Source organism: Pelodiscus sinensis, chromosome 1, assembly GCF_049634645.1.
Source record: "Pelodiscus sinensis isolate JC-2024 chromosome 1, ASM4963464v1, whole genome shotgun sequence".
Taxonomy (NCBI): Eukaryota; Metazoa; Chordata; order Testudines; family Trionychidae; genus Pelodiscus; species Pelodiscus sinensis.
This window is the reverse complement of record NC_134711.1, coordinates 300,823,997-300,847,557: the sequence shown is the minus strand read 5'-3', so window position 1 is coordinate 300,847,557 and position 23,561 is coordinate 300,823,997. Positions and strand designations below refer to the sequence as shown.

Here is a 23,561-nt window from a genome sequence, read left to right as displayed (position 1 = left end):
AACCTTCTTTAGATGTGTTTTATCAGCAGAATACTTTGTTATGGCTGTTGGTAATAAAGCTAATTCAGCTTTCTATAGTGTGTCCCGCTTGTCTGACATGCTTTAGTCCTGAGTAAACATATGCCAGCTACACTGTCGTAGGGGTGCAGAGCATGGCCTTTTCAATGTGGGCCACTTATGAGTTTCTAGGCAGTGTGTCTCAGAACAGACTGCATCTGTTCTCATGCTATGAGGTGTACTGAGCAGGGCATGTTTCAAAAACTTCGTGAATTGAGGCAAACTCTGTTGCCGGAGCCCTAACTGGGCTGGGTTGTGGGGATCTCCTAGGGTCTCTCTCTGCATGCTTTGCTCGTGTGCTCAGCCATGGGTCTAACTGATGGCCATGCGTGGGGTCAAGAAGCAGTTCTTCCTCTAGATCAGATTGGTAGGGACCTTGGGAGGTGAGTCTCCTTACTCCGCAGCCTGTGGGGGCTGGTCACTTGCCAGGACTATCTTAGTATCTCTCTCATAAACATTTCCCTGCGGAGGGGGACCTTGAGGACTGCTACACCTCAGTGTCCCCTTTTCTTTGCCTCTGGCAAATAATAGCCTTGTCTCCTGTTAGCTGTCTTACTCTGGTCTCCTTTTAGTTGTTGGGCTTAGTGTGTGGGTGGGTGTGAGCTGGGCACGGCGTTGGTGGCCTGTAATGTGCAGGAGGTCAGACTAGATGATCTGGTGGTCCCTTCTGGTCTTAACTCCACAACTCCTCACTAGGCCATAGAATGGTAGCCAAACTGCATTGCAGCTGCTCCTCAGCCTCCCATCTTGAGCAGCTTTCCATGGTCTTTGTGCCTCTCCCTTGCATGCAGCAGCCAATGGCTATCGGACATACACAGCATTCACCGGCCCCTTCCCCAGAGAACCATTGTGTGGGCTGTGCAAGGAGCTCGAGGGGAGCTGGGCTCAGCAATGTGCAGCACGCGACTGCTGTGTGAATTCTCCAAATTCTCAACTTTGGTACAAAATCTAGTGTGAATCTATGTCTGTCTAAAGCACACCTGAAGCTCCGGTCCTGAGGAGTGCTGCTGCTGCCAGAGAAATCTCATAGACATCAACAGGACCAGAAGTGGATCCTTGATTGCAATTTGGCAGTGAAGCTTGAATGGGCACTTTCCATTGTGTCTGGGCAATTATAAATGAATGAAATCACCGGGGCTATGTCTACACTGCAGTTCTTTTTCTGCATACCTTTTTCTGATATTTGGCCTGTCTACACAGGGCCAAATGTGGGAGGAAACCTCCTCTTTCAGAAGAGCCCTTATTCCTCATAATATGAGACATACAGGGCTTCTGAAAGAATGCACCCGCTTTTTTGGAAACTGATCTGAAAAAGTGGACGTATTCCCTCCGGTATCCCGGAATAACTCTGTAGTGTAGACATAGCCTGAGTAAACAAGCTTTCATGGCACAGCTATAGCTATAGATACAGATGAAAACAAAAAAGGCTCTGCCAAAGCCCTTCTCTTGCTTTCATTTCTATACCCTTTCCTCCTCCTGTCATCTCTCCACCTCCAGTCCATACAAAATCTTTCTCATTTCCTGTTGCTCCTCAATCTCTTCACTGGCCTTCTGTGACTTTCCTCATCAAAGTCAAATGCCTTTTCCTCCTCCTCAAGACCCCATAAAGATCATCTCTGATCTAACTCCTACTCCTCCACTCGCTCTTTGGGAGCCTCTTTGTTCTCTTGCTTTATTGCTCTCCTATTTTTCATGCTCTTTGCTGTGTGCTGAGTTTCTTATTTACTGATTTTTGAATAATCCGTTATGCTCTTCAGTGCTTGGAATCATCTCTGATGTAGCTGTCTGCTAAACGTGCTTTTTTTCTCCTTGAAAACCATCCTGAAAACAGGCTAATCCTATCCCCCTGACACACATCCTCCACTGGTGTAAATTGGCATAGAATCATGGATTCAGTGTTTCCTTGTTGATTTCCACTAGCTGTAGATCTTGTTCCATGTTCCCAAGCCAATGAAAGTTATCCCTGTCCATAATAGAGCCCCTCTTCTGCTTTGGGGCCTGATAGGATGGATCCCTGTGCCTAATGAGAATGTTGCCTGAGTAAGAGCTGAGGATCAGATTATAGTACCTAAAATCAATGGGGTAACTCAGAGGAAGGTAGGAGAAGATAAAGGAAGGATTTCCTGTGAGCAAGGGTGTAAAAATCTGCCCCTGAGCTGGGAGTCTAGGGTTTGGCCCCATGAGTTTCAAGCTGAAATGCAAAAGATTTTTTTTAAATTTGAGTTTATGCTTTATTGTTTGATGCTCTACAAAGGAGGCTAAGAAGGCATCTATCTTTATCTGTTCTGTCCTTCCCGACCGTGTCATTAAGGCCTACTATCAAGAGGCTCTGCCATCACTTATATTTAATCACTGAGAAGAAAATAGTGCTTTAGTGTTCACATTTCTTGCTCTAGCCACAATTCGACTTTCCAATGATTTGGTATTCTATTGGTTGTTTTAAATTAGACATTTGCCACTTCCCTAAACAAAATAGGAGTTGGGAAGCTTGAAAACATATTCTTACAGCAATTGCTTGTCTGTCACGTGCATTCGTTTGTTATTATAGGATGGATAAGTACAAGGTTCTCCTAACAATGCATCTTTGTAAAGTGAAAGATAATGCTTAGGTCATTTGCTTAAAACAAGCAAGCAGACAAAAAGAAACCACAAGCACGTTGCCACATAGCCATTGTAAACAGATGGTCACATTTTACATCTATCAGCCTTGATAGTCTTCCAGCTACTAGTCCATCCTTTCCCAAGATTTTATTCTTAATCTATATTTAGTTCATTAGGGAAATATTTGTGAAGATAGACACAAAAGTTGTCTTAGAGAACATGTAGAACAATTCCTGACAGAAATGCAGGAGAGTTTCAGAGCAAGAATGAGCATGTAAGCTTTAATTAATTGGAAGCTCCTTGCATAGACTAGCTGGACGTGGACATGCTGCATGTTGTTGTTCCTCTGCCTCACAGGCCCAAAGACAGGTGCATGATTTTAAATCATTAATTAACTTTTTGAAATCATGGTTACAGATTGTCCCATTTCATGTTTTAAAAGTTTCAGAGGGAACCGTTGGGCAGCAAATGTTTGTCAGGATTCCTTCACTGAGATTTCTCCCAAGCTGGCTCATCATCAGTGGGTGGGGAGCTTGCCTCATCATGGAAAAGAGTGCAGGGTCCATCCCCAAATCTGGAGGATCTCAATTGGCTTTTGCCCACTGTGACTCACTCCTGGGTCCTTGACAGTGGGGCTCCTTTGGAGCTGTGCTAACAGGGGTACCCCCAGTGGATGCAGCCTCTAGGACCCCCTGTCAGTACCTGGAAAGCTTAACATAGATTGGGGCTGCAGTAGCTTTTTTGGGTCTGATCCATAGGACAAGAGTGGGGGTATGTGGTACATGCCCCAGCCTTGCCTTAATCGTCTCACTCCTCCCCATCTGCCTCATTCTGTTCAGGATTTCAAAGACAAGGCCCCACTTAGTCCATAGGGGAACAATAGAAAAGAGAAAGATAAGCCACAGAGGTGGCTGAGAAGAAGATCCACATGAATGACTCTTCTTCCATATATAGAACTAGGAGGACACAAGCTAGCTCTTCATTTTTAAAGTGTCTCAGCTTTTGAACATCAGTCATTTTTACTTATTTGCTTAATTTACTTCTTTCTTGATGCCACTATATGGTGAATTAATGTTTTATTTAATAAGATGATTTACAGAGAAATAAACCCCTTGTTGTATTAAGGATGACAGCCTAACATGGAGGAAGTGAAGCTGCAAGATAATTAAGTGCATTACCTGTAATGAGTGAAAATTGCTTATCACAAACTTCTGACTAATGCTGATAGAAGTTCAAAGATAAATGGGATTCACCCACAGAGCTTTAAATGGAGGTGTAAACTACACACAGCTGGATTAAATTTGTGACAATGATTTCATGAAAATGTGTGGCGTTATTTTTATCAGTTTGTTTTGCACAGTGTCACACCATGTCCTCCCATCTATGGATCTCTAAATGTCTCATGCAGTGAGACATCTGAAAAATTGAAATTTGATTGTCATGCAGAGGTTGAAGCTCTAAAAAACATTTTACTTGAAAAATCTCATTTCTGAATTCTGCTTGTGGTGATGCTGGTATATACATCACTGCAGTGGGCCATATGTTTGGAAACAAAGCTATAACTCCTTGAGTCGAATCCTGCCCCATTGAAGTCAGTGGGAGTCTAACCGTTGATGTCACCGTAGTAAGTTTTCATTCCCTATGTCTTTACATCTGTACATCTGTACATCTGAAAGAATATGACAACTATTCATTTAGTAGCCCGCAGGCCCAGGGTCTGATCATCCTAGAGGGTTCAGTATTAATGGCAGAAATACTTAAGTGAGAGGAACTTGAGCTGGTTGAGGGCCCTACTTCTCAGTGGCTGAAATCCTGGTCCCATTGAAGTCTGCAGAAAAAAATCCCGTTGATATCTATGGGGTCAGAATTTGATCCATTGTCACTGTTATTGGCATCTTCTGTCATAGCCAACTTATGAGTCAGTTCATTTCCGTGTATCTTCTTCCATGAATATAAAATGATGAGGGATCAGCAAATGTGCTCACATGTTGAAAAGATGTGGCCATATGGTCTGGCAACAGCTTGTGTTCTTCTCTCACTTTTCTCTTTGGCTTTCTGTTCTGCTGTTCTGGAGGGCACTGATCTTAACCCAAAAGGCCTGATGCCACCTGTGATGTAATATTGGTACCTTGCTGGTTGCTATGCTGGGCGGTGGGCTGTGGGCGATCCCCACTGGCGGCTATTTGTAACACGGCCCAGCAGGACAGGGGGTGAGTCATTATGCAAAGGGCTCCCAACCTGTCCGACCAGTTGGCTCCCAGGGAGGGAGACAAAGGCAGGAGGGCAAGGTCCAGCCCCTGGCTGGGGGGCAGGGCTGGAAGAGGGTTTTTGTTTCTGTCTGGAATCATGGAGAAAGCAGCCTAAGCAAGGGGCTGGGATTTAATGGCCCAGTCTCCCACATCTCAAGGGGGCTGAGGCATCCTAGGCCTGGCCCTGTAACTGGATTATATCTGTGCTGTGCTGTATCCTGGAGAAGCAATAAACTCCCTCTATTCTACTGGCTGGTGGAGTCTGTTCGTGTCACTGCGGGGGTGCAGGAGGCGGGAGAACCCCTACGCACCGCCACACCACCCTGATCTATTAGCAGCAGTAGCACCCTATGTCTTTGGGCTGATTGAGACAGCTTTTAGGCCCATTGTATCTAGCAGAGGTAAGAACCATGAGACTAGTACCATGACAATCATGATTGAGAGTGTCAACAGAAGCCTAGCTACAGTGTCATTGAGAGAGAGCAATACATACTAGATAAGGCATAATTTATAAAGTTTTCTAGATAGCCTTTTTTTACAGTCATCAGAGTCTTTCTCTGAATGGTAATTTTATATAAGACACTTCTTCACTCACTTGAATTAGTGCTTACGAGCCTTCTATTACTAGGCTCCTCCTATGCCGCCTACTAACAAAGACACCAAGCTTCAAAAACAACTTAAGTTCACTGTGCAGAACTCTGCCATATCATGTAACTCATAGAAGATTGCGTCTCTGAACACAGATATGTGGTGAAGATGCTTGGAGCAACGTACCTTCAGGAAAGCACCAGGAAAACCTTTGGTTGACCCAACTGCTTTTCAGGCTACTCGGGCTTGCCTCTGTAAATATTTTTTACTAAAGTTGTGACTATAGCCATTTCTGCTGGGGTTTGCATCACATAATAGCACAGGATGTCTGGCTGTATTGATAGGGGACTCAAGGCTCAGCCTATACAAATCTGAGAGTGCCCACGCCACCCATTTTTGATGATAGGCTGACAGATGGATAACTTTGGGAAAAGTCATCAATCAGTAGTTGCCAAACATAGTCAAATAGGGTATGTCTACACTTGCACCCTAGTTCGAACTAGGGATGCAAATGCAGGCATTCGAAATAGTCAATGAAGCGGGGTTTTAAATATCCTGCGCTTCATTAGCATGATCTTGCCAGCATGTTACTCGGATCAACATCTGTTTCGAAAGTGAAAGTGCGCACCGGGATGCGTTAGTTTGAGCCAAACCCCTTGGTTCGAACTAACATTACTCCTCATTTTTTGGGTAGTTCCCCTTATTAGAAATTATTTTATAGCTCAATTGGTTTGGAACTAGAAAGCACTTGAATTCAGATCTGTAAGACCCTGAGAACTTCCAGGGAGCCTCCTGTGTCCCTAGAGATGGTGAGTTCCAAACAGGCTGAGACAAGGGCCCAAAAGGAATATTTTCTTCCTAACTGAGGCCTGCAACATCAGTACAGCCTACTGCTCTGACGCCCCATATAGTTTTCTAGCTCAATGAAAAGACAAAACTGCCTTTATGTCTGGATCATATTTTACTTATATTCAGGTGTAATTTGAGTTATTTTTCTGCATATAAATCAGGTGTCAGACTCCTGACAGTTTTAATGTGTGGGAAGGAAGATTGAAGATGAGGATGAATTTGGGTGTCTCTGTATCCAGACAGTGGTGCCAGACACAATTCTCTTGTGCACATTTGGCTTCATACATTGGTTGGTCCATTAAAGAGTGAAACAGAAATATTCTTTGCACCATATCACTTCAGCTGAATACCCTTCCCCTTCATCTGCAAGGATATATTCACACCAATAATGGACTCCATTTAATTGTATTTTATAGAAGAAAGATTCCAAAGGTTTCTTCCTTCTGACCCTAGATTCCCCTGAGTTATCCACGCCTAGCTGGTTACTAGAAGCAGGAGTTTCCCAAGAGGCTGGAGGAGTACGAGTTGTCCATACTGTTCCATATCGCAGAGTTCTGAACTACAGCCAATCGGCTGTCTATCAGCACGCAATCCAAACACCAGCCAAGGCTGCACTGACTGCAATAAACCCTTCAGGGCTGCAAAACAGGTCAGAGATCTCAAAGAACACAGATCTGCTACAGTAATGATTAACAGGGTGGTGACACAAGTCTCTGGTTGGGGTTTTTTTTCCCCTTGGCAATAACGTAAAAGTTTTCCCATTCTATCTCAGGCACAGAGAGTTTTTGTCGGGCAAACCCTGACTAATTATGGAACATTTCATATAACAAAGACTAGGTATTACTTTTTCATATTTCCCCATGTGCACTATAAAAAGTTGTATTTAAAACAAACAACAGAAACAGGAATGAACCATAACACAAGGCCCCCAAATCATCAACAGCTATTCATGAATAAATACCTAAGGCCAAATGCGGATCTAAAGGTATGTCTACACTGCATCCCTAGTTCGAACTAGGGATGCAAATGGAGACAATCGAAGTAGTTAATGAAGCGGGGATTTAAATATCCCGCGCTCCATTAACATGATCTCGCTGGCGCGCTAGTTCGAATCACAGCTGATTCGAACCAGGAAGTGCGTGCCGGGACACGTTAGTTCAGACTAAAGCCCTTAGTCCGAACTAATGTTACTCCTCAAAAAATGAGGGCTTTAGTCCGAACTAACGCGTCCCGGAGCGCACTTCCTGGTTCGAATCAGCTGTGATTCGAACTAGCGCGCCGGCGAGATCATGTTAATGGAGTGCGGGATATTTAAATCCCCGCTTCATTAACTACTTCGATTGTCTCCATTTGCATCCCTAGTTCGAACTAGGGATGCAGTGTAGACATACCCTAAGCTACAATGGTATAGAGCAGTGTTTCCCAAATAGTACTCCACAGAACTTCGGGGTTCCGCTAAATGAAAGTAAAGGTTCCGCAAGAACCCGATCACTCCCCCCACCCCCGGAGCCGGTGTTAAGGGCAGGCAAGCCGGGCGGTCACCTGGGGCCACCATTTTCAAGGGTCTGCCATCCACCACGGTCTTAGGGTCTGGCTGGCATTTTGGGGGGGCTTTTTTTTTTTGCTTGACAGTTTTTCCACTTTTCCACTTAACCAATCTTTTTTACAGGGTTCCGTGGCCAAATAAAATTGGGAAACACTGGTATAGAGAATAACTCTTACTGATGCCCCCAGATTTTCTTTAGCTTAATGCCAGTGTCATTGAGACTAGAATGTAGTCTAAAAAACATTAACTGATCTAGGATGATATATTTCATTTGTGCCATGCATGAGTATCCCAAAGAGTATACACTCTCTACAACTGGCTGGCAATCTGTCTCAGTTAATAATTGCCCAGGTGAGAAAACCATTTTATTCCTCCTTATTCTTCTGTGACTCACACAGAAAAAGTATTATGCCAGTTCATTTTCATTTAGTGTCCTTTTAAAAACCTAACAAAAATTCTATGAAGTAATTAACTTAATTTTCTGCCATTTATAAATTACGTAATGTTTTATATTTTTTGACAAATTTCACATTAAAAATGTTCAAACTGCTATATAAATGTGCAAATTACCAACAGATTTAGCTGTCTCATTTTCAAGTGGATAACTATCAAGACCTACATTTTTCAGGAAAACGTGAAGCATTAAAAGCTTCTATTTGTCATTCTCTTTGTATGCTAAGTCCACAGCCTAAACTCTAAAAGGTAAAGAGATGGGTGGGGGAGAGACGCCAGAATTCCATTTCTATCTATCTGATTTTCCATTTGCTCTAGAAGTCGGTATACATAGATGTACGGAGACACCACTCGGGTTCAGGACTATTTCTCTATTGACTAGTCGGGATGATTTCTATTGTTATTATTGAGAACTAGCTGAGCCCCATCTTATGGCTGCAGTGCCGCAGGCGGAAGGGCTGCAGACATGGGAGGATGTGGCAGCGAGTTGGGGCGGGTGATTGGGTGGCACTGAGGGCAGGCATGAGGGAGGATAGGGCACAGGAAGACTGGGGGCACCAGGTCCAGGGGAGGGGGGGATGGATGGCAGAGCGTGGCAGGCAGGGACTTACCACTAACACCACCGCTTGCAGCATCTCCCTCTTCTCTTTGTTCCCGGGTCCGATGTGCCACTTGGAGAAGTAATTGTACCGCCACAGCAGCTGCTCAATGAACCGTGAAGCACTGTCCCCCACGGTGCTCTGCTGCCCCTGGCACCCCTACCTGCTGGACAGGCCACCCCCAGGATACAGGAGCAGCACGGGGCCCCAGCCCATGAACCACCCGCCCCAGTGGGTGCAGGTCTGCATGGTATCATCATCACCGCCAGCTCGCTGCCATACCTGCTAGCCACTTGTTGGGGAGGTGCTGAGCCCCAGCCCAAATCTCTGCCAATGACAGCCTGAGGGGAGGGACCCTGGCCGCTGCCCACCGGGCCACCTGCTGCTGCTTCTCCTCCCGCCACAGGGTGGGGTTCCCCTCAACTCATCATTTCTCACTTATTCTGGCATTTTCTAGAAACTTCTCAAGTCTTCCAGTGTATTCTCAAATGTTCTCTGTGACAGATGGCATGACAGACACCTCTCCTTTTATAATAGTATAGATTACCCAAGCACAGTGTTAAGATTATTTACAAGATAAGACCACTCACATATGGATACACCCATCATTCACTCATCACACCTTTGGACTCAATCCCGCGTTCCCTGTACATCTAAAACAACTACTGAAGTGAGTGTGGACTTTGGGGTTTGCAAGGAATGCAGCGTCAAGCTCGTGGTGCTCCATTCCTTTCTCTGTCAGGATTTTGATTTGTGATATGATCTTTGCATGAGCTTCCTCCATTCCACATCAGTGTCAATAGAAAAACAGACTTAGTGAAGTGTAAAATGTGAAACTGAGCAAGAAGTGGTTAACATTCCTTGCCCTTCCCACCCATCTAGCTCCTTTACAGGCAGTCCCCGGGTTACGTACAAGATAGGGACTGTAGGTTTGTTCTTAAGTTGAATCTGTATGTAAGTCGGAACTGGCGTCCAGATTCAGACACTGCTGAAACTGACCGCCAGTTCTGACTTACATACAGAATCAACTTAAGAACCCCAGGCGTCCCCAAGTCAGCTGCTGCTGAAACTGATCAGCAGCTGATTCCAGGAAGCCCGGGGCAGAGCAACTCTGCCTGGGGCTTCCTGTAGTCAGCGCTGGTCAGTTTCAGCAGAAGCTGACTTGGGGACGCCTGGGGCAGAGCAGCTGGGGTTCTGCTGGGTTGCTCCAGTAGCTCCGCTCCTCGGTGCTACTGGACCAACCCAGCAGCACCCCATCTGCTCTGCCCCAGGCGTCCTGATTCAGCCGCTGCTGAAACTGACCAGCAGCGGCTGAATCAGGACCTGGGGCACAGCAGCTGGGGTGCTGCCGGGTTGGTCCAGTAGTGCCCAGAGCGGGCGCTGGAGGACCAATCGGCAGCGCCCCAGCTGCTCTGCCCCAGAGTCCAAAACAAAAGCCTGGTCTGCTGGGGGGGGAGCACACTAGCTGCGCCCCCCCCCCCCCCCAGCAGACCAGGGACACGGGGAGCAGAGCCGCAGCGGCAGCGGGGTGCCGCGCCTCTGAGGCTTTGCTCTGGCAAAGCCTCAGAGGCGAGGGACCCCGCCGCGGCTGCGGCTTCAGTCTGGGTGCCTGTGGTCTGCTGGGGACAGTCCCCAGCAGACCACAGGCACTCAGAGTGAAGCCGCAGCCGTGGGGGGGTCCCGCGCCTCTGAGGCTTTGCCAAAGCAAAGCCTCAGAGGCGCGGGGAACCGCCGCTGCTGCCGCTTCAGTCTGGGTGCCTGTGGTCTGCTGGGGACGGTCCCCAGCAGACCACAGGCACCCAGACTGAAGCGGAGCAGCGGCGGTTCCCCGCACCTCTGAGGCTTTGCTCTGGCAAAGCCTCAGAAGCGCGGGAACCCGCCCGGTGCCCCTGGTCTGCTGGAGACGGTCTCCAGCAGACCAGGGGCACCGGAGCAGCTTACGAACGGGGCTTTCTCGCCCCGACCTTCGGGGCGAGAAAGCCCCGTTCGTAAGTGCGGATCCGACGTAAGTCGGATCCGCGTAAGTCGGGGACTGCCTGTATTTCCTCCTCAAAAATGAAGATTGGCTATTACAATACTGGGGCCAGTTTAAAGAGTAGTGAGCTTGATCCCACAAGCCTTGACTCACTTGAGAAGCTCCATGACGTTAATAAGACTACTCATGTGAGTAGTGCCCACTCATCTAATCAAAGATTTGCAAGAGTGGACCAGCAGTTACTATAAAAGACCACTATCTAGCCTTCTAACTCAGCTTCAGCAAGAGGGAAATATAAAGGAAAAGATCTCAACTTTGGTTCACGGCATTTTCCCTAGAGAATGTTAAGTGTTCAGTTACAGTCACAGGCCAAAAAGGGGCCAAAGTCAAGATTGATACTTGCCTTAAAAGCCCACATATTGTGATGTTTATTAAAAACAGTTGCTAGGTTTGGCAATCACTTACGCCACTATAAATCAGGAGCAGCTCCACTGAAGTCAATGGAGTTACATTGATATCAATGGCAAAGGGGGAAAAAGTCAATCAAATATATGTATTATATTCATTTGTTCATTATCTGTAGCAGAAGTTTCTGTAAAAAACATCTTTATAGCAACAAATTTCAAAAATGTAATTTGTTTTTAAGAAATCTTTTACTGCATTTGTCTCTGGCAATAGAAATATCAAATTAGTTACTATGGAGTATTTAGATTAGTTAATGTTTGCATAGCCCCCGTGAAGATGTAGAATGTTATATAAATGCTAATAGTAGTAGGTATCCTTCTGTCTTGAGAATCCATGGATATATGCTCCTGAGAGGTAGAAAATTTACTCAGTTGGTATTATGGCAGCTGTGGCCATGGCTGATGAGGATCTCTGCTGTATATGTCATATTTACAGATTGTGTTTAAACTAGCTCTTTTCTTCTCTGGGGAGCTAGACTGCTTCCTCTCATAATTCTGGAGACCTTTGTTAATCTCTGATTTCCAAAGGCTGTGTTTTGAGTGTGATTTTCTTATTTGTCCACATCCATGTCCATTTCTCTGCAGTTTTGCTTGCACACATCCTTGAAATGCAATTTTGGGCATCCTTTGGGTCCTTTTCCAGACGCCTCTTTGCCATAGAGGATGGCAAATGGACTCTGTCCCTCAAGAGATTCCAAAGGTTTGACAAAGGCAACACATATGAAAGCTGTTGAGCCTTTTTCCCTGAAGGTGCACATACACTGCAGGGCTTAACTCGAAATAAGCTGCACAAATTGCGCTATGTCAATTGTGTATCTTATTTTGAAATAGCTTATTTCAAAACAGGGAGCATCTACACAGCACTTATTTCGAAATAGAGCTCTCTTCTTCCGACTTCCCTTACTGCTCATACAATGAGGGTTACAGGAGTCGGAATAAGAAGTCCTCCGGCTTGGCAGTATTTTGACACTATTTCGAAATAACTGCTGTGTAGACACAGACTAAGTTATTTCGGAATAGCACTAGTTATTTTGAAATAGTGTTGCAGTGTAGGCGTACCCTGAGGAGAATATAAGGTTAATGTCTCGCTCCCACATGAAAGAGTGCTGATAACACATTCATAATACTCACCAATCTTTGTGCATTCGGTCAGTGTGTTTCTTTGCCATACCTTCTTGTTCAGTTTAGATACTGTTATAGTAGCTTTTCCAGTGCATACACAGAGTTCCATTTCAATGAAAGTTTGTCTGTGATAGTGGTCCTCAGGCATGTGAACATGTTCACCACTTCAGTTCCTAGTTGTTGATCTTGATGTAGGGTGTTTCTTCAACTGCTTGGCACATTGTTAGTCTTTTTTAGGCTTTATAGTAAGGCTGAAGACTTGGCAGGCTTTGAAAAAACTGTCCATTAGACTTTGAAAATGAACTTCTGTGTGGGTTGTCACTGCTGTGTCCTCAGCAAAGAGGAGGTGTCAGATACGGGCCTCTCAAGTCTTGCTTTTAGATCTGATACTTGCAAGATTGAACAGCTTTCCATCTGATCTTGTGTGGAAGTAGATTCCCTGAGTTGAGGATCCTAATGCTTGTTTCAATAGCAGGGAGAAGACGATCCCAAACAGAGTTAGGGCAAGTACACAACCTTAGAATCATAAAATCATAGAATACTAGGACTGGAAGGGACCTCGAGAGGTCATCGAGTCCAGTCCCCTGCCCTCATGGCAGGACCAAATACTGTCTAGACCATCCCTGATAGATATTTATCTAACCTACTCTTAAATATCTCCAGAGATGGAGATTCCACAACCTCCCTGGGCAATTTATTCCAGTGTTTGACCACCCTGAAAGTTAGGAATTTTTTCCTAATGTCCATCCTAAATCTCCCTTGCTGCAGTTTAAGCCCATTGCTTCTTGTTCTATCCTCAGAGGCCAAGATGAACAAGTTTTCTCCCTCCTCCTTATGACACCCTTTTAGATACCTGAAAACTGCTATCATGTCCCCCCTCAATCTTCTCTTTTCTAAACTAAACAAACCCAATTCTTTCAGCCTTCCTTCATAGGTCATGTTCTCTAGACCTTTAATCATTCTTGTTGCTCTTCTTTGGACCCTCTCCAATTTCTCCGCATCCTTCTTGAAATGCGGTTCCCAGAACTGGACACAATACTCCAACTGAGGCCTAACTAGCGCAGAGTAGAGCGGAAGAATGACTTCTCATGTCTTGCTTACAACACACCTGTTAATGCATCAGCATCACAGTTTTTGCAACAGCATCACACTGCTGACTCATATTTAGCTTGTGGTCCACTATAACCCTTAGGTCCCTTTCTGCCATACTCCTTCCTAGACAGTCGCTTCCCATTCTATATGTGTGAAACTGATTGTTCCTTCCTAAGTGGAGCACTTTGCATTTGTCTTTATTAAATTTCATCCTGTTTACCTCAGACCATTTATCCAATTTGTCCAAATCATTTTGAATTATGACCCTATCCTCCGAAGCAGTCACAACCCCTCCCAGCTTGGCATCATCTGAAAACTTAATAAGCATACTTTCTATGCCAATATCTAAATCGTTGATGAAGATATTGAACAGAGCCGGTCCCAAAACAGACCCCTGCAGAACCCCACATGTTATACCTTTCCAGCAGGATTGTGAACCATTAATAACTACTCTCTACCTTGCTTAACTTCACTAAGAATCTGGAAAACCTCAGAGGTTGACCCATCATACTGGCTTTTCCATAAGTCACTGCAACAAACAGAACATATCTCTTTGGGTATCTGCTAAGGAAAGCAACAAAAAACAAATATAAAGTCATCAGGAGAAAGCAAAAGCAGTAATAAGTGTTGAAACATTCTGCATTTGGAGTGAAACACAATGACAGTTGCTTCATAGCTGGGCCTCCAGCACACAGAGAGTATGTCTACACTATCCCCCAGTTCGAACTAGGGGGGTAATGTAGTCATTCGGAGTTGCAAATGAAGCCTGGGATTTGAATTTCCCGGACTTCATTTGCATGATGCTGGCCGGCGCCATTTTTAAATGCCGGCTAGTTCGGACCCCATGCCACGCGGCTACACGCGGCACGGACTAGCTAGTTCAGATTAGGCTTCCTATTCTGAACTAGCTGTACGCCTCGTGGAACGAGGAAGCCTAATCCGAACTAGCTAGTCCGTGCCGCGTGTAGCCGCACGGCACGGGGTCCGAACTAGACGGCATTTAAAAATGGCGCCGGCCGGCATCATGAAAATGAAGCCCAGGAAATTCAAATCCCGGGCTTCATTTGCAACTCTGAATGACTACATTACACCCCTAGTTCGAACTAGGGGGGTAGTGTAGACATACCCAGAAAGACTAATGTTAAAAGATACAATATAGAAAAAAAGAATGTTTAGTATTTCTTTTCAGTTACATAGCTGTATATACTTCAATAAGGTTATGTCTACACTGCCACCCTAGTTCGAACTAGGGTGGCTAATGTAGGCATTTGAACTAGCAAATGAAGCCCGGGATTTAAATATCTCAGGCTTTATTTGCATGTTCCCAGGCGCCGCCATTTTTAAATGCCCCGTAGTTTGAACTCCCTGCTCGCGGCTACATGCAGCACGGACTAGGTAGTTCAAATTAAAGCTCCTAATTCGAACTACTGTTAAACCTCCTTGCAGTTGTAACTTTGCAAAGCCTCGGGGGAAGCCGGCAGGGGGGCAGCCCAGGCGTGCCTGGGCTGCTCCGCTGCCGGAGCCCCTCCGCGGCTTTGCTCTGCGTCTGCCTGGTCTGCAGACCAGGTAGATGCGGAGCAGCTTTTCTCGCCGGGAGTACACGGGCGGTGGGACCGCGAGGTCCCGCAGCCCGTGTTCGTAACTGCGGATCCGACATAAGTTGGATCCGCGTAAGTCGGGGACTGCCTGTATGAAGAACGCAGTCATCCCCATTACTCTCCTTTTTTGGAGACAAGCAGTATTTCTGCTGCTCTTTGGTTTTCCTTAAGTACTTTAGCCACCACCAAATAACGTCATAAACTTCACAGCTCCGGGCATAAGCCATTCTGCCAAATGCCAAAGACCAGGACTCGGTAATAAGAGAAAAAGACATCAACAGTGTCCAAGTAGTTTGATGGAAAGTGCAGGCTTTCTGTCCACTTTATCTGTTGTGCCTCATCTATGTCTGTCTTTCTTTTACATCTGTCTTTTTTCATCCACATGTCTGAAAGTTAGCTACAGATAGTCCCCGACTTACGAATGGGTTACATTCTGAACACCTGTTGTAACTCGATTTGGTCGTAAGCCGGAAATACTCTTATACAGGTAGCTATCAACTGCCCTGCCCACTACCAGTAATGTTTTAATATTAATTCACTAGCACTCCAAACATAACAAAGAACCTACAAAACAGCAATCAACAATGAAAAAAAGAAACACTGAGGGCAGAAACACATGAAAAAAAACCCACAACTGCAGTGACAGCAAACTAAAATTGACAAACATGAACATGAAATACAAAACACAATGCAATACAGTATTGTAAATAATGTGATGTAAATATTGTAAATATTTTATTATAAATAAAATAATGTAAATAATGTAAATACTGTACATGAACTTTACCTTTAATCCTGGTATTGTCGTGCACACTTGGATGGATAATTATGAAGGTGAATGAATTGAATTAATTGGACAAGGAATTGGAGGAGGTAGGTGACAATACTACAGGAACAATATCATCAACAGCAGATTCATCTTCTACTTCAGCAGTTCCTTTACTTGTAGAAGGCATTGGTTCCGTGAGGGAGGCAGCAGTGCTGGGGGCATTCTCCAAAAAAATATCCATTTTGGACTGGACAGTTTGTTTTTTCTTCTCATTATACATTTCTTTATAGCAAGCCAGGGCATCCTGGATCCAATTTGAGAATCGTGCAACATTAGGGTAAATTTTTTCATACATTTGCATTTCTTCATTTATTTTGCTGAAGGCTACAGCCATTTCTCTCATCACAAATTTTCTGGGGGCTTCTTCTTCTTCTTGGGCTTTTTGTTTCTTTTCCTCTGCTACCCTCTACGCCTCCAGCTCCATTAAATTTTCATTGCTCAGTTCCTCCCCAGAAGCCTCAACCAGTTGGTGTATGTCTTCATTATCCACTTCCAGATCCACTTCTTTCGCCAGCAGTACAATTTCATTGGAAATTTCTTCTATTGCCTTTTCTTTTTCAAAGCCTTTGAAACTGTTGACATATCTGTTTAGGATTTTCTTTCATATGCCATTCATACATTGTTAAGTGACTTCCTCCCACCCAGCAGCAATGTTCCTTATGCCATGCAGAATGTTGTAGTCCTTCCAAAATTCATGTAATGTTTTGGCATTTTCGCATTCTGTGGCAGCTATTGCTTTTGCAAATGTGCTGCAAAGATAATATGCTTTGAAAGCAGCTGTGGCCCCCTGGTCCAGGGGTTGGAGAATAGATGTGGTATTGGGAGGCAGAAACACCACTTTCACATTGGGATGTAAGTCATTTAAGTGTTGCGGGTGATCTGGAGCATTATCCAAAATAAGCAAAATTTTGAAAGGAATTTCTTTCTCCAGAAAATATGCCTTGACTTCAGAGATGAAACAGTTCATGAACCAATCTTCAAAAAGTGCAAGCGTCATCCATGGTTTCTTATTAGCATGATAATGGACTGGTAAAGTAGCCTTGCTGATATTCTTGAAGGCTCTGGGGTTTTCAGAGTGATAAATCAAAAGGGGTTTCAATTTATACCCAAAAACATTCCCTCCTAACAAGACTGTTAGACGGTCTTTGAAAGCCTTAAAACCAGTTTTTGCCTCCTTATGTATGTAGGTATGGTCGGGCAATTTCTTCTCATCGACATTAAAGATCTGTTCTGGCAAATAATTTTCCTCTTTTACCAGCTTATCCAATTCTTCTATGAAAGTTTCTGCTGCTTTCGAATCAGCACTGGCTGCCTCCCCACTTACTTTCACATTGTGAAACTTTGCATGATTCTTGAAATGCTTGAACCAACCATGACTGGCACTGAAGTTTGGTCATCGTCATACTCCTCCTTTTCTTTAAGTCTTCAAAAAGACTACAAGCCTTAGCCTGTATCGTCTTGAGGCTTAACGGCATGCATTTTTGAATTTGGTCTTCCATCCAAAGCACTAAGAGTTTTTCCATGTCATGGATGAGACCTGTTCTTTTCTTTGTTATAATTGTTTATTTCATAGGCACATACCCTTTCGCTGCTTCACGAATGCGATCACTATCCTTTAAAATAGTGCATATGGTGGATTTCGATAGGCCTAAATGATATGCCATGAACGACACTGTTTGACCCCCTTCGTATTGCCTCACTATTGCTAGTTTCTGTTCTAAATCAATAGCTTTTCTCTTTCTCACCACCCTTATCACTGGCACTTTTCCTGTTACTTGCCATGATGCCCAACTGCAGACACGCAAACACAACGTGCTACTGAGAACCAAAACAAAACAAAGGGGGGAGGACAACATGTCGGCTGCTGCCATGACTGAGCTGTAGTTCTGATACCATGCTGCCCACACTGTTCAAAAAACTAAACATACATGGTTCATACATGGTTCTCAACTCAAAAATATTATACAGTGCAGTAATATGGGGTTAATGGGAAGTTGGTTGTAAGTACAAATGGTCATAAGTTGATGTGTTCATAAGTCGGGGACCGCCTGTATAGTCATGGGTGGTGGGCATAAGAGACAAAGAGAGGCAATGCTTTCCCTTAGTCTTAGAGCCCACAGTAGACTGTTGCAGCTTGGAGACTGGTGACTCTACCCCTGAAGTGGATCTGTTCACTTTAAAAGTGAAAACCCTTCTAGTTTGCCAGACTTATTAGCGTAACATTGACCTTGTAAAAGAGCTGCTAAGTGGGAATGAAACTATTTAACAGGCATGTGCCAACCCTGAATTTACTAACAAAAAAGTTGTGCATTACTGTGTCTACAGGACCTTAATTTACAATTTACTTTAAATATTTCATTAGTAGTTACTGAAGCTTATAAAATCACCTCTCTACAAAATCCTTGCAGAGATGTTTAGATGCACAATTTGAGTATTCAGCTTGAGTCTTAAACACTTAGATCTTCAGACATATAGTTTTTGTAATAAATTCTTCAAATGACCACCTTTATCTAAAATACACATTTTGGCTACGTCTACACTGGCCCCTTTTCCGGAAGGGGCATGTAAATTTCACCAGTCGTCGTAGGGAAATCCGCGGGGGATTTAAATATCCCCCGCGGCATTTAAATAAAAATGTCCGCCGCTTTTTTCCGGCTTTTAAAAAAGCCGGAAAAGAGCGTCTACACTGGCCCCGATCCTCCGGAAAAAGTGCCCTTTTCCGGAGGGTCTTATTCCTACTTCAAAGGGCACTTTTTCCGGAGGATCGGGGCCAGTGTAGACGCTCTTTTCCGGCTTTTTTAAAAGCCGGAAAAAAGCGGCGGACATTTTTATTTAAATGCCGCGGGGGATATTTAAATCCCCCGCGGATTTCCCTACGACGACTGGTGAAATTTACATGCCCCTTCCGGAAAAGGGGCCAGTGTAGACGTAGCCTTTAAGTTTAATTACTATAATTCAAAAACTTGCTTCCAAAGTCTTCCTGTCCTTTTATCCATCCCTACTCTCCTTTCACCTCCCCGTTGAAGAGAGCTCTTAAAGCCGTGGTCACCAACCAATAGATTGCGATTGATTGGTCAACCCCAGGGACACAACCGGTCGATCACGAGGAAGTGTTGCAAGCTCCCCTCCTTCCCCAGCACGGAGCCTGCACTTCAACCTCCTGCCTCCAGCAAAATGGAGCTAGCTCCAGCTTCCTGCAGCGTGTGGTGGCGGAGGGAAGTCCCATGGTTCTGCTGCAGATTTGGCTTCTCAGAAAGTGCATGCACTGTTGTGGGCAGGGGAGAGCAGCACACTTCCTGAGAAGCCAGACCTGGCGTGGAGCCTCAGGACTTCCCGCTTCCCCCATGCCACAGGAAGGAAGGAAGGAAGGCAGGAAGGCAGTACTGGAGAAGGAAGGGAAGACAAGAAAGTGAATGCTCCTCCTCTCCCCACAACAACGTGAACGCTTTCTTGTCTTCCCTTCCTTCCCTGTGCTTCGGTGAGATTAAGGGGGTTTAAGATGGTGCAGGATCTGGAGCGGATAGATTTTTGAAAGGAGCCGCACGTATGCTTCTTCCAGTGCTGCCCACAGATCCTACCCAGAGATTCTTTCCTGGGGACCCCCAGGTATCAGCTGAGCTGTCATAGTATCATAGAATCCTAGAGCTGGGAGAGATCTCAGGAGGTCATCAAGTCCAGCACCCTGCCCAAAGCAGGACCAATCCCAACTAAATCAACCCAGCCAGGGCTTTGTCAAGCCAGGATTTAAAAACTTTTAGGGATGGAGATTCCACCACTTCCCTAGGTAACCCATTCCAGTGCTTCACCACCCTCCTAGTGAAATAGTTTTTCCTAATATCCAACCTGGACCTCCCCCACTGTAACGTGAGACCATTGCTCCTTGTTCTACCATCTGTCACTACTGAGAACAGCCTCTCTCCATCCTCTTTGGAACCTCCCTTCAGGAAGTTGAAGGCTGCTATCAAATCCCCCCTCACTAGGGGAGTGATGTGTCTCAGTTGGGGCCACATCAGTGAGTGTTAGAGAGTTTCGGAGGGTTTTTTTTTTTTTTGCATCTCACTTGTGTGGTCCCCAAATGATTTTTCTGTGCGTCAGTGACTCCCTGACCCAAAACAGGTTCCCCTCCCCGCCCCTAAATAAAGACAATGCTGAAACATTTTGTGTTGGACATAATATTTTATTTAAAAATGAAGCCTGGCCAACAAGCCCTCAATTGGGACCAAGCCGCAGCATCATAACACTCTTGCACTTCCCACAGACCCCCAAACCTGAGTCCATCATGCACTTGAACCCCCTGCCCTGAGCCCCTCACATCCCCAAACTCCTGCTTCCTCACATACCCAGTCTTTTGCCACAACACTCCTGCACCATCCACACACTGCAAACCTGTGCTCTGAGCCCATCATACACTCAACCCCCCAGCCTGCCCTGAGTCCTGCACACACCCCAGCCCAAACTCCTGGACCCCCACATCCACAAGCCTGCAGCTTGCTCAGCATCCCAACCCTCCACTTGACCCCAACACTTTCCAGCCGGGAGCCCTCTCCCTGAACCAGCATCCCCTTCTCCACCTCCTCCTGCACCCAAATTCCCTCCCAGGCTTGCACCTCTCACCCCTTCCCACACCCAAATCCCTCATGCCCACCCCAGAGACTGCACCTGTCTCAACCCAGTGAGAGCGAGTAAGGGCTGGGACAGCAAATGATGGAGAGGAGGGGAAAAGGGAGGGTGGGGTTTTGGGTAAGGGATGGGGTGGATCTTGGCTTGTCCTGACATTTAAAAAATGATCTTGGGTGTAAAAAGGTTGGAGACCACTTCCTTAAAGGGACAACATTCCTTTTCTTCTAGGGTGTGTCTAGACTACAGAGATTTTTTGAAAATAGTGGTCTTTTTTCGAAAAATTCTTTACCTGCATCTAGGCTGCTGCCACGGTCTGTCGACAGTAAATCGAAAGAACGCGGTGGTTTTGTTGATGGCGGTAAACCTAATTTTAGGAGGAATAATGCTATTTTCATCTGTCAAAAAAAGGTATGTGTGGAATTGGGGATTTTTTTTTAATAAAGGCCTACAGGAAGAAGCCCTGGTGTACACTCCTTGCCAGACCGTTCACCTCTATTGTTCCTGCCTGTAGCCATCTTCGAAAGGCACAGGCACCCGGGAGTAGCATTGGGGCAGCAAGCCAGCTCCAAGCAGGACCCTAACTGCTCAGCTCTTGCTGGTAGGCCCATTCAGAGCCATGTCCCGGGCATAAGCCCCCCGAGACTTCCCTGCCCCTTCCAGGGACACATCCCCGCACCAAGCCAGGGGCACCAAATGCTGGGCACCCTCATGGTCTGGGCCCGAGATCAAAGCCCTCTTAGAGCTCTGGTCCGAGGAGAGTCTCTGCAGGCCCTGCAGTCCTGGAGAAGGAATGTGGGCATTTATGGCAGAATGGCTGATGACCTTGCAAAGAAAGGCCACCACCCCCGCATACTGGACCAAGGCAGAGCAAATGTGAAGGAGCTGCAGCAGGGGTATGTTAGGGCCCGTGAGCGCAGCTCCCACTCTGGGGAAGCAGCACACTATTGTGCGTATTATGAGGACCTGGACCAGATCCTGGGGGGAGGGGAACCCCTGTCTCCAGAGAAAGTTGTGGAGTCCGGGATGGAAACACCCGTGCAGCAGTGGCCGCAGCTCCAGGATGACACCCCAGAGAACCAGCAGCTCCAAGACGAGGAGGAGGAGGACACCAGGAGCACAGTGACCCTCATCCAGGAGCCGGACGCAGGAGGCCTCTCAGACAACTTCAGACACTGGGGAGGGAACATTAAGGATGTATCTAGACTACATGGCTCCGTTGACGGAGCCATGTAAAGTAGTTTACTCGACATAGTCGATGAAGCGTGGATTTAAATAATCCCCGCTTCATTAAAATAAAAATGGTCACCGCACTGTGCCGACGATCAGCTGATCCAGCACAGTGTGGCAGTCTAGACACGACGCGGTCGACAGAGGAAGCCTTTGTTGACCACTCCGGTATGCCTCATGAAACAAGGTTTACCAGAGCAATCAACAAAGGCTTCCCTTATAAACCGCGCCGTGTCTAGACTGCCACGCTGTGCTGGATCAGCTGATCGTCGGCACAGCTTGGCGGCCATTTTTATTTTAATGAAGCGGGGATTATTTCAATCCCCGCTTCATTGACTATGTTGGGTAAACTACTTTACATGGCTCCGTCGACGGAGCCATTTAGTCTGGACACACCCCAGTTGAGTGCTGTGAGGGTCCAACACACACAGGGCAGGGCAGGCAGGAGCAAAGCGGATGGTGCAGTATTGTGACGTGTCATGTTGATCACAGCCTGGGGGGGGCCCCCACACATGGCCGACCGCAGGGAGGGGTGCCCTACCGCTGCACCCGCATGGGTGCGAGGCACCACGTGCTCCTGCAGACAGTGATGCCAGGGGCAGGCCTGGGTTGGGGACCCTAGGATTGCCACACAGCTTCAGGCCTCTCAGCAACCTGTAGGAACCCCAACTGTGGCCTGACACTTGTCTGTGCTGCTTGGCTCTCGTGTGTGTGTGTGTGGGGGGGGAGGTATAGAATGGTGGCCTGCACAACTTCTGGGCGCCAGGGAGGCTGTGGCTGCTGGCCAGGCCACACCACACTTTGCTGAGACCACATGAGCATCCCCTGACCCTAGGACAGGCGCTGACTGCTGAGAAGGAGGGCATGCCCTCAGGGACAGTGTGAGCATGCATGACTGACGGCTTTTCCCTCTTGTCTTCCACAGCCGGACCATCTGTCCAGGAAGGGCCCGCCACACCACTGAGATGGCTGCATGGAACCCATCAGCACTGCACACATACCTGGACCTTACGCACCAGCACATCTTGGTTTTGCAAGGGATGCAGGAGACATTTATGCAGAGGATGCAGGCAGAGGCAGAGTGGCGCAGTTGTTTGCTGGACGAGTACGTCCATCAGTGCACTGCAATTTGCACTGTTCTCCAGGAGATGATGACTTTCCCAGGTCCTATCCCTGTTGCTGCCCCTCCTGCTCAGCCTGTCCTCCCTCACCCCTTACCCCCGCCCTCCTACCTGCCATCCCAGACCCAGGTGCAGCCCCACATCCTGGTCAGCCCCCTACTGTCCCTGCTAGCCTGCATGCACGGCTGTCTCTGAGCAGGCCCCCGTACCCGAGGTGGCAGGAGCACTTCATCCAAGCGGCACCCTCAGCCCTGAGCCTCCCTTCCCCCTTCCAGGTTTACATCCCCCTTCCCACCAGTAAGAGTCAGTAAGGGAAGCACTTTAATTTGTTAACAATTTATTTTTCTTTACAAAAGAGTTATACTGGGTTTATTACATACAACAGTGCAATAAACTGTAAGCATTTTGTAAACCACACCTGTCTCTCTTCTCTGTGTATGTGTACAAAGTGGGGCAGGGATGGGTTTGGGGGGGAAGGCACTGGGGGCATGGAGGAACCCACATTTGGAAGGACCTGGGGAAAGTTATCAGGCTCCTTAGGAGAATCTCTCCCTCAGGGCCTCCCGAATTT

At 46.3% G+C, this 23,561-nt stretch overlaps 1 long non-coding RNA gene across 1 annotated transcript in view; it reads left to right on the top strand.

Annotated features, from left to right (window-relative positions):
- LOC142827144 (uncharacterized) overlaps positions 1-23,282 on the top strand; it is a 45,163-nt gene extending 21,881 nt beyond the window's left edge. Inside the window, exons 2-3 of the long non-coding RNA XR_012901598.1 lie at positions 20,871-21,050; positions 22,795-23,282. This is a non-coding gene — a long non-coding RNA (uncharacterized LOC142827144). The remainder of the gene's footprint in view (positions 1-20,870; positions 21,051-22,794) is intronic.
- Positions 23,283-23,561: the final 279 nt, after the last annotated feature.